The sequence below is a fragment of the Acinonyx jubatus genome, chromosome F2, assembly GCF_027475565.1.
Source record: "Acinonyx jubatus isolate Ajub_Pintada_27869175 chromosome F2, VMU_Ajub_asm_v1.0, whole genome shotgun sequence".
Classification (NCBI taxonomy): domain Eukaryota; kingdom Metazoa; phylum Chordata; class Mammalia; order Carnivora; family Felidae; genus Acinonyx; species Acinonyx jubatus.
This window is the reverse complement of record NC_069394.1, coordinates 44,292,469-44,304,720: the sequence shown is the minus strand read 5'-3', so window position 1 is coordinate 44,304,720 and position 12,252 is coordinate 44,292,469. Positions and strand designations below refer to the sequence as shown.

At 37.0% G+C, this 12,252-nt stretch overlaps 1 long non-coding RNA gene across 1 annotated transcript; it reads left to right on the top strand.

The window, feature by feature from the left end:
- Positions 1 to 1,247: 1,247 nt before the first annotated feature.
- On the top strand, positions 1,248 to 10,174 carry LOC106974880 (uncharacterized). Its single transcript, XR_003421477.2, has 4 exons — positions 1,248 to 1,495; positions 2,600 to 2,668; positions 6,943 to 7,017; positions 9,812 to 10,174. It is a non-coding gene; the product is annotated as an uncharacterized LOC106974880 (long non-coding RNA).
- Positions 10,175 to 12,252: the final 2,078 nt, after the last annotated feature.

Genomic DNA, 12,252 nt, shown 5'->3' with positions numbered 1-12,252 from the left:
TTTTTCATCTGTTACACTAGACACTTTTCAATCAGTAGAATAATGTATATTCACTCTGGGAGATTTTCTTCTAAAGTGCCTTTATGAGGACTTATAGTCAATGATTAAGAGTGAGAGTTCCAGAGTTCTGAAGCACAGTGTTTAACATTAGGCAATTTTTACTTTATTTTTTTATGTTTTTGAAGTTTATTTATTTATTTTGAGAGAAACAGACAACACTGTCTATTCCTCAGTTTTATTACCTGAAAATTAGTATAATGATATAACCTATCTTATAGAGGCCTTATAGGATTAAATAAGAGAGGATGTGTAAAGCTTCTAAAGAACATTGCCAGCCAGTCATTTTTATTTTAGACTTGAGTTTACACAAAATGGATCCTGCCTTTCATGGAAGATATTACAGTTCACCAAAGAGAGATTAAGCATGACAAATCAAAGCAAAATATCATATATAATAGGGAATTTGCTTAAGGAAATGAGGAAACTGTTGCAGTTTTTAATTTCCTGAGCTTTGTTGCAAAACACAATGGGTGAATTAAACAATGATCACTGAGTGGAGGAAGCCTAGACTTCCAAATCCAGGCTCTTGTATCAAATGATTTTATGGGGACTACTAAGTAAACAAGAGGTTTTATGCAGTTCTGTTTATCTGATGCCGAGATACCCATCTGCCACTCACCACCTTGCCTTTCCTAATCTTTGAAGCTGGACAGAAACATTTTCTGATAGTCGCGTGAAATTTTTCTATAAAAGACTCTTTCGATGCTTGGCCAGAGGGGAACCCTCATTCTACATAAGGATTTCGCACATTTTTCAGCCATGCCTGAGAAGAGAACATAAAATCCATCACTCAGGAACATCATTTGGATTTGTGACTCTCTCTGGAGGCCAGCGTGCTCATAAAACAATGAATGGATTAGATCCATTCAAACGTGGAGTTTTTCATTTATGACAGATGTAATATTGATAATATCCTTCATTTAATAAGTCATCCAAGTATAATTCAATGCAAGTTTCCAGTATAAATTACCAGCCATATTCATCTTGCTTGACTGTTTTATAACACTGAAGAGGAGCAGGCACAACCACATAAAAATTCCATGTTGAAATCTAGAAGGAAGGCTGCTTCTGCAGCCGGTCTGGCTACTCCCGCTTTGAGAAGTGACACAGTTTGGTCTCTGCCAGTAAGTCAGCTCTTGCAAGCCTCGCTCCGTCTGGCTGTGAGTGATTTGCGGCCAGACAGGTAACAGTGGGGAAAGGAAGGAATTCCTTTAAAAAGCTTTATCAAGGCTGTCCGCTTTCCTTTATCACGACACAGCTCTTTCCCACTGGTTTCCCCTGTAATGGATTTCTGCCTGTTCTAAGTCACTGTGATTTAGAACACAGACAGCAATATCTGTTCTTTTTAGAACATGTAGATGCCTGTGAAGTAATGGCTGGTCTGAGAATCATTGAGGGGACCAAGTAGCAAAGGATCAAAGTCCGAATGAAATAGGTATGCTGATACAGTATCGAATGCAGAAATATAGATTATATGCGGTTAGGATTATATGAAGTAGAGACAGATGAAGACAAAAATCCATGTGGAAACAGGATTAGACCTAGTGTTCTTACTTCCGTACCTCGAATTCTCTATTTAACCACCCCAAACTAGTTCTGCATTAATAGGGGACTATACCCTCTAAGATCACTACGTACGGTAATAGCCAAATCTATTTTTCACAATTTTAGCTTGATTTTTTTTTTAATTGCTTTTGACCAAAGTAATCAAATCCATCTTCTTCAACCTCTTCCTTGGTTTCTAAGGTATTACAGACTTTAAAACCTGCCATTTCTAAATCTTCTGTTTTCTGAGATTGCTTTTTCTGCCCTGTTATTAGCTCTTTTTTGCTGGTGAGGACTTTCTTGTGGATGTGGGTGTTTAAGACTGTGCCTTGATTCTGTACGCTTTTCTCATTTTATTATCACAACTTGAGAAGTGACTCATATCTTTTTCAAAGCCACCACGTTACGTCTATATATGAATAATTTAAGCATCAATATATACACCTATGCTTTGGGAGTATCTATCCCTTTCACCTTCTTCAGATCCTATATGTAGGTAGTCACGGAGTCATGTTGGTTGACTTCAGGAAGGCAGAATAATGGGAGACATCACTATCAAGAATATGAGCCTGGAAAACAGCTGAGTCTTGGCGAAACTCCCAGCCCTGACCCTTAGTAGTTGGGGGACTTTAGGGAAAGCTGTTAAACCATCTTGTTAAACACCCCCAAGAAGTGTGGTGAGGATCGAATTTGATAATATCTATAAATCATTTATCACAATACTTAGCCCATAATATGTGCTCTGTAACTAGTTCTACTGGAAAGTTTTCCCGAGTGATATGCTATATTCAGAAACTCAACATACTTCAAACGTGTGCATCTAAAAGAGAATTGGTGGTATTTCCCTTGAACTGGCATTCTCACTCAACTTCCTCGTTTTGGTCAGTGGTAGCATCTTTCTCCATTTCCTCAATTAAAGTCTCCATGCGTGTAACTTTTCCTTACTTTGTTTCTGTCTATGGAATGCTTTTAATAATCATCCTTGCTTTTTCAGGACCGCCTTCCTAACTCAAGCCTACTGTGACATCACCCTGCACTATTCCATTTTTCATTTTCCCACAAGGTAAATTTCCAATCATCCAACTTTCAACTTTGACCTTGAACTTAATTATAGAGAGAATAGAAGTGTTTGATACAATGATCTCTACGTCTTTCCAACTCTGAAGTTTTATGGATTCTTAATTTAGTTTTATGATCCAATATAACTGTTTTTTTCAAAAATTTTAATGTCTACCTACCACCCACAGAAGAAACCTCACACTAATTTTCCAGCTTTAAAGATGTTTTCTGGGATGGCCCCATCTTACTGAGCAACTGTACCTTCCTTTAAGCCTCTGTCCTCCCTGTCATCCAGTCAGGCCACCATCTTCTATACATGTTCCCTTGCATTATTCACACACTTGTCTTCATTGTTAATTAATTCCTGTCTCTCCCTGCTGCTCATTCTTTAGGAACCAGATCAGATAAAATATAAGTAAGAATGATGTATGATAAATGAAAATGAGAAAATAAAATAACATTGGGCTGGGGCTTCACTACTGGTCTGTCAGGTTTTCTTTCTTATGAACGCTCTTCTTATGAAGGGCATGACAAGTGCTGGTACTCCTATATCTGCATCCTTCCAACTGTTAAACCCCATGGAGAACCCAGACTGGCCCAGATTGGTTCAGTCCACTTGGAATGACAAGGCCTGGCCAGTGTGTTCCCCTGTCAGTGGTTGGCAGTGGGTTTTATGGCTCTAGACAAAGCACAAAGAATGTGTTACCAGAAGTGAGAAGGAATATTGCGCAAACCAAAACAAGATGTTCATGATACCCTATGGGCTCAATCTGCATACTACATCATTCCCAAATGTGTACCTAAGCACATTCATTCATCCATTCAATGACCATAATATAGTTTGGTCTACCTGAGGCCAAATATCAAGCCATTAAGATTTCTGGCAGGCACATCCAGCTGTCTAGCAAATATCCATGTTCCCCTTCCATAATGGAGATTATTTGCTAAGAAGCCGTTGTACAGCTGACTACATGAGATGAACTCTTCTAAGTGGAATACGAGTGAAGGTATACCACTTCAAGCTGAACTGATAAAGAAACAAATGTGCCTTCTCTCCTTTCACTTTTCTTTTCTCCATGGGAAAGAGAAGTGTGTTTGCTTAATCTGTAAGCAAAATACCATGAGACCTGGAGGGGATGGTGGTGTCACAGTATGGAAAGATTCTTTGTCCTGAATCATGTGGAATGCTATATGCCAAACATTCTCACAGAATTGTTGCGCAAGAAAAAAAAATATATATATATATATGTACATTTGTATTATATTAAAACACTGACATATGGAGATCTCTCTGTTGTAGCAGCTAGTGTTATCCTAATGAAACAGAAAACATCCAACTAACTGACATGACTCAGATAAAAAGAGAAAAGGCTGGTTGTATTAAATGGAGTACAGCAGTGACCCACTCCTTCAGCGCATAATGGAATTTTCTTGAGGGCAAGGACTTTTCCTGTCTTTTTGAGGGTTGTACCCCCAATGCTAGAGTAGTTCCTGGCACATAGTAAGTGCTTAATAAATGTTTTCTGATTAAAGAAGTATTGGTTTTCTATCGTTGTATAACAAATTAGTACAAACTTGGTAGCTTAAGCAACACACTTAGGAGCTCACAGTTTTCCATGAGTCAGAAATCTGGGAACGGCCACTATAGCTAGACTATCTGCTCACGATCTCACAGGGGCTTAAGTGAGGGGCTTCCCTTGGCTGGAGTTTCATCTGAGGCCCAGTGTCCTCTTCACAAACTTATGTGGCCCTGGCCACAATTCGTTTTCTTGAAACAGTAAAACTCATGGTAGTTTGCTTGTTCGAGGTTAGTAGGAAAGAGAATTTTTGACTCCTAAACCCTCTTTCAAAATCATCAATGGATTAGGTCAAGCCCACCCAGTAAAATCTTTCTCTGTATTAATTTACAGCCAACTAATTGTAGGCCCTAATTACACCTGAAATGTCCATCCACGCTTGCTATAAAATGTAACCTGACCAGGGCCATGACTATCCCATTGCATTTTCCATATCCCTTTGGTCAGAAGCCAGTTCTAGGTCCTGCCCACACTTGCTATACTAGAGTGTTACTCATTTGATGTTATCATAGGATTCTATCTACCACAAAGGGCCAAAGCTATTGAAAATATGTTTACACTTTAAAAGCTTGGTACATGACATTATTCGAAAATGGAGCTGGTGACTGCTTGGAAGTTTAGTATAACATATTTTCAGTGATTTTAAAGGTTTAGATTTAGGAAGTGCTATAAAGAAATTAGTAAACTTTAAGCAAGTGGTAAAATAAATATTAAACTGCCCGACATTTTTATGGATCTGGAGTAAGTATAACACAACATATACGCATATCCATATAGAAACTTGTTCACACACTTTAGGAAAATTATAAGATAGAATGTTCACTAAGTTATAATTAACCCATGGAAGAACATTAAATGCATATTACTAAGTGAAAGAAGCCAATGTGAAAAGGCTACATACTTGAGTCTAACTATACGACATTCTGGAAAAGGTAAAACTATGGAGAGAGTAAACAGATCAGTGATTGCCAAGGATTGTGAGGAGGAGAGAGATGACTAGGTAGAGGATTTTTAGGGCAGTGGGAAAACTGTACGATACTATTATGATGGATATGTCATTATACATTTGTCCAAACCCATAGAATAGACAACAGCAAGCGTAAACCCTGATGTAAATCGTGGATTTGGGGTGATTATATTGTGTCAGTGGAGAGTCATCAGTTATAACAAATGTACCACTCTCCTGGGGGATTTGATAAAGGGGGAGATTATGCACGTGTGGAGGCAGTAGGTGTAGGAAAAATGTCTGTGCCTTCCTCTCAATTTTGCCATGAATCTAAAATTGCTGTAAAAAGAATTGTCTTAAGTTACTGGAACCTAATTTCTGCCTTCTAGGGTAGAGGGTTTTGTTTGTTTGTTTGTTTGTTTTCCTTATCTTCTTGTTATGATCCTTTTGTCTACTCTGAGCAGGTTTGTGGGATTTTTAAAGTTATTCAGACAGAAAGTTACCTATATTTTCTTTTTGAGAAAATCCTGAAATCAGAAAAATCCATATGATGGTACTTAAGACCGGGATAGCAAATGTTCTCTTTGATAATATGATTCTGACTTAGATTGGCTATTATTTTTTCTTCATTTGTTCTTAGGGGATGCATGTGTTTGTGAGTTTTCCTGTGCAAGCATTTACTCACAAAATGCTAGAAACAGAAACTAGAGCTTTATGGCTTAATCTCAACTTCCTTGACTCCATTGACATTTTTCAATTCTTAGCATTTCACACTTTTGGAAATACACAGAGAATTATTTGAATTGTGGAATTCTCTTGAGGGAAGCCTGAAACACCAACACCTGTGGGTGGGGGATAGTGTTCTTCCCAAAGAGAATGCATGGTCCCCATGCATCAGGCTAAGGAGAGGTCAGTCAGGGCTGAAACTGAGGATTCCTGGGGGAGTCAGAGGGATGGAAAAGTCATCTCTTTTCTCTCTGGCCTCATTGAGTTGGCATATAGACTACAGGAGAAGAGGTGTATTTAGAAAGTTCACCTTGCCTATCCACCAAGACTTAAGCAGGACTCTATGAAGTAGAAGAAGAAAAGTATGACAGGGATGTTGAGCTTTTACTCCAGTGAGGCAGGGTAAGATCTAAGGGGGAAAAATGGTGCCAAGAGACCCTTGACTATAGATTCTGAAAATAACTACAACCGATTCTAAGTCTTCTGTATTATAATTCCTTTCTCTGGTTGCTTCAGGAATAGTCTTCTTAGGCATCATATAGTCCTGTTGTTCTTTAGGGACTTGAAGGTTGAGGTTGTCACTGTACTTGGGGTGAAGGTAAAGAAGAGGGAAAAACACCCTCACCCTGAAACACACATGAATTGAAACTCAACTCAAAGCCAGGGAACAGGGTCCAGAGTTAAGATGTTGGTTTTTCCAAGTGACTGCTGAGTACCAGGAAAGATTTTGAGAACATATAACAACGGCTCTCAGCATTCCCAGAGGTACCTGGGAGTGGGAAATCTAATAAAAGCCTAGCATTCCTGAGTCAAACAGGATGAGTGCCTGTACCAAAATAAATCAGTAAAAAAAGGAAGTACTTTATTTTGAAGTCACAGTCTTCTGCAGCCTGGAGAATATGAGTTAAAACATTTTCAATTTTCCTTTTTCTCTTTTCAATTTTTCTTGTTCTTTATCCAGCTCCTGATAAAACAAATGTCTTCAATTTTCCACCTGTGGGTGGGAAAACTTATGGCTTTATATTTCAGGTAAAGTCCTTGATTACATTTGACAAAAAGGCTGTAGAACAAGAAGAGCAGTGATGTTAGAGCACTTAAAGAATGGTAAGAACTTAAAATTGAAAATACATTATTTTTATAAATTAATTTCTGAATCTAATAGGTTACATATGCATTAACTTTATGTGTAAAATAAGCCAAGCTGTGTTTACAATATCACAACCTTAATAAAAAGATACAGTTTAAAAATTACTAGTATGGTGAGAGTATCGGAATATCTGCTAAAAAAATTACCATTTGGTAAAAAAAAATTGTATGGAGACCTGGAAACATTCATAAACAAATGATATGTATTTAGGATTGTGTAAATCTCCATTTGGCTGAACGAACTTTTGAAAATATTTAGTGCTTTGAAAGTCATGCCCCTTGCTCCTTCTCCCTAGAAGATTCTCTGATATCTCATGCCAGGGGTGGATATCATAATTTGTGATACCTAGAAAAAAATTTCAGAAGGAATCTAGAAAAATTGTCGTGCATTTAAGGGATGACAGTGAGATCAGCTGACACATTAGCTATAGAGGGGAGAAGAAAATTCCTGACTAGGATGTAATGAAGAGCATCTAGCTGGTCATGAAACTGTAGAGGGGATTATCTCATGAGGGAAGAGGAGGAGAACTCGATTTCTTTCTTCCAGCTTTCCAGATTCTATGGATCTGACAATGTCGTCCACCACTGCAGGTTGAATTACACTGGAGTCAGTTGGTTTAGTTTTTTACGTGGTTGCCATCTTTGTTTGGCACTCTACGTCTTGTGCACTTTTTAAAAAACTTTTCACTGGCCAAATGCATTCTGCCCACACATCACTAACTTTCAAAAGAAAAGAAAAATTAAATTAATCATGCAGCTGCTTTATTCAAGTTGCCACTAAATATTCATAAGAGGGTGGGAACTTGAAGCACCCATATTTTTAGGGACACTGATAAAGCTTGGTGCAGCTATGAAAAGTACATGACAAGGTGTGACAGCGCTATAGCCCTTTCTTCTTTGATGGTATGATAACAACAAAGAAGTCAGTGATCTGGGCTGCTGCTATTTTATTTTATATTTTATTTTATTTTATATTTTATTTTATTTTATATTTTATTTTATATTTTATTTTTTTATATTTTATATTTTATTTTATTTTATTTTATATTTTATTTTATTTTATATTTTATTTTATTTTATATTTTATATTTTATTTTATTTTATTTTATATTTTATTTTATTTTATTTTTTATTTTATTTTATTTTATTTTACTTTATTTTATTTTATTTTTTTGGCTTTTTCTAGTTGACAAAGAATATGTCTATGTGTTATTTCATTTACTCTCACCACAGAGTGGTAAAATGGTTATTAGTAATTATATCTTACAGATGAGACAATTAAGTTCAGGCAATGAAAGCAGCCGGGCCAAGCTGACATAACTAGTTAATGGTAAAACAGAACCGGTTAATAAGGAAGGAGGCTTGGATCCAAGGCTTCTGGCTCCAAGGTTTATTTCCCTTTTGTATCAGGTACTGGTTTTACCTCAGAACTTTTTTGGAAAATAAGTTTTACAGGTTACAATGGAATGTTCTTACACCTCAGTGGAAACTGTCCGAATCGGAATTGTCATCAAATTCAAGGGGGGAAAAAAAAACAACTATGGTGTAATTAGAATATGGCAGGACATAACTTATTACTGCTTAGTTTAATACTATTTTCTGTACCTTTAAGGAAAGGGAAAATGCTGAATGGTGGCCTTTTCTGATCAAAAAGTGGTTTGTCCCCTCCTCTGAATCAATTTACCGTGCTTTCAGTATCACCACAGTTTTCAGCTGAGCTTTTATTTGTGCGTGTAGAAGCTTCTTGAGACAATCTCTGTGATCGATAACGCATTTCCCCTTCCTCCTCAGCAGGCTGCCCCTAGACCCGACCTGTCTCCCTTAGCCAGGACTCCTCTGTAGGTTTTACAGAGCGGCAAAGGGCCTCCTGGCAGAGACAAAAGAAATATCCATGTTTTCCTCACTCTTAGCCTAAATTGGAGAGACTAGGATATAAACTTCCAGTTAATATGGCTGTTTCCATTAAAAAAAATAAGTTGAGCCAGTGATTTAGCACCAAGGGTATGAAAGAAATCATGTTGATTTCCCCTCACATGTCAGTTGACTGTTACGGTAAATATTTTGGCATCGTATAGACATTAGCATTGTCTACAAGATGCCAAATGGCTGTTGACAAAAGAAAAATGCAAATAAACTAGTTACATGATGTTTTGTAGCCACAACTTTAACTTTCCTGATGCTAGCTATTATGTATTTTTTTTCCCCGAAGCAGGAAAATTATATCATGCTTTATAATTTCTTTCTTATGGATATAAAATTAGGGGTGCTTTTTTCTTGACTTTTGAAGTCAGGATTATTAAGAGCCTATTTATTTGTTTAGGCAACTAATCTAAAACTAGGACTCCATGTTCGAATCTTTGAGTTAAAATGACCAATTCTCTGTAAAATTACATTGTATTGGCCATAGTAAATTAAACGAAAATTATGAAGAAGGCAAGAGGTAAGATACACACATATATAAAATTTACGATTGCACAATGAATTAATAGCAAAATTTTGACTCCGACGATTTTCAACTATGAGTAAGATAAGAAATGGATTTAAGTAACAAGAAAAGCAATATAATTAGATGTTTCTTTAGGAGTTATTAGAACATATAAATACAATCAAAGATGAACCAGTGGGAAAATAGTACATTTATTGGGGCTGGAAGGGACACTCTTTTCAGTGGAGGAGAAAATTTTATTAAACAATGTTGAAAAATACATGACAGAATATAAGTGCTAAACTGTACATTCCATAATTGCTTTAGGTGTTCCCAGGAATGAAAGATTGATGAAGGCTCTGTTAGAGGGGTGGTGTTCCAGCTGCGCCTTAAAGCAAAGGTCAAGTTTGAATTGATAGAGGTGAGAAAGGAAGACATTCCAGATGAGAACGGCATTGTAAGGGAATTCCTAAGGGTGAAAGGAAGCAAGGTGTGCATTTTCATTTTGTTTGTGAAAATATAGCACGAGCGTCTTAACCTAAAGAGCTGAGAGGCGGTTTTAGAAAATGTCTTGAATTTTCATCTCCTTTCTGATTTTGCTGACCTTGTCATTGTTGACTTGTTAAGAGCATTAGTGACAGTAATGATCATTAGACAATAACAGAAAAAATAATGATGATACCTCAGTAATCTCCTTGTCATATTATTTGTCTAATCTGCACTTACATTCATCGATGTCAATGTATACCAATAAACATCCATCCTTAAATGCGGTTCTCCAAACCCATTACTTACTAAATACTGGTTTACAAGTAATATGACGAAGAGAACATGGCTTTCTGGGATTCAGAAAAATGATGTCATTCAGCCAGATTTAGGGGCAAAGATCAGGAAAAGGGAGGGTCGGGAGCTGTCGGAAGTTATGCTGTGAATACCAGGCTTTCTGTGCTAATGAATGTTGTGTGGGCATTTTTCCCTTGGTTCCTTGAGACAAACCTTCCTCCCCGCCAAAACTAATGGGTACCTGATAACCCCTTTATATTTATGCTGGAAGTATAGGGTATGCCAAGTGATATTTTATATGTCGTCGGCTAACAGTATAGGCATTCTGAACTTACAGTACAAGTGAAAAAAAATTGAGAAGAATAACCAAACAGAGGGTAATTCATCAGGGGAATCCAGTGAGATCTGCTGGAAAATTCTTCCAGAAAAGGTGGGATAGGTGAGAAAATTTCTTGGTGGTTCACAAAGCAAACATTGGTTTTCATAGTTACATACTGAACATCCATTATTATATTAGAAAACATATGGGTTCATGTTTACACATAATTAGCCCAGCAAAACCACAATTTGATATGGGATTCCCAAACAGCATCAGCATCACCTGGGAACTTGCAAGAAATGCAAATTATCAAGCCCCACCCCTAGACCTACTGAATCAGAGACCTCAGAGCGAGGCCCAGCAATCTGGTTCAACAAGCAAGCTCTTCAGGTGATTCCTGGGTGTACTGATGTGTGAGAACTACTGATTTGATGACTATAACTGCATAAGATAAGTCTAAGTAAAAAAATTATTTAAATTTAAACTTACTGAAGTTTAAAAACAGCACTTTCCTGTGTAGGGATGTAAGAATACTTGTTTGGCAAGAATTTATAGTGGACAACAAATGGAAAAATGAAGAGGAAGGAAAGAAGGAAGGAGAGAATGAGATTTAATGTAAACTAGCATGTATCTAAAAGATCATTTGGAATATCCGCTATCAAAAAGATTGGTGTCAAAAATTGGGACTATCTTGCCTAATGCTGAGTGTCTGAACCTCACTGCCACAAATAATCTGGTTAAAGATAGCAGGGCAGAAAGATCCCTGACTTCATGGCCCAAGCATAGAAGTACTTCCCAGATGGCCTAAATTAATGGATGTTTTGTTTATTAAAACACCAAATGTCTAAAAGCAAATTAGAGTCATTTGGGTCAGAAAACCCTGCCTTAGATTTCCATGTATTTGGCTGAAGTCCAGTCTGGATTATTCCTTGTGCCACTGTCTGTAATCAGGAAATTTGTGCAAATCTCAAACGATCATATTCTCCCTCACAGAAAATACAAAAGGTAATTATTTCAGCCCCCTGAATAAAACAAATGTGAAATTCTGTTTTTCCCCTAGACTTAAATTTAATAATAGCTGAATTATCGTTTTACCATGGAAGTGCATATTGGTAAACTTAATAAATTAAAATATTTAGCAGAGTAATTTCTGGACATAGAGCATATTTTCACTAAAGAAATCTATTTTATTTCTATAAAATGTCTATCAGGGCATTTGTGCATATGTAGGACATTATCAAACTCTTTAAATACCTGGATGGTATTCCGGAATGAAGAGGGATGAGTGGGCTACGACAATATAGGTAGAGATCCGGGCCAAGAATTCTCCAAAATTGACTGAAGCCGATGTAGAGGAGGAAAAATAATTTTTCCTCTACCCTTCTGAGTTTGTAGCTGAGACTCCTGTAATAAAAGACAAGAGAAAAACATGCAGAAGTTTATTAACATGTATAATTCATACATATGTGGGAAATACCCAGAAAAAAATGAGTAAGTCAAGAGGTGGCTTTAGAATTAAGATGAAATGACATCTTAATAGGGAAGGGAATGTAGGGCTCTTAGGGGAGACTAAATGATTTTGGGGAAACATGAATGGCTCCTAGAAGAATAGATAGTAGGTATGATAGTTTGTGATGAAGTTTGTCTGGGTGTGGTGTGGACTTCT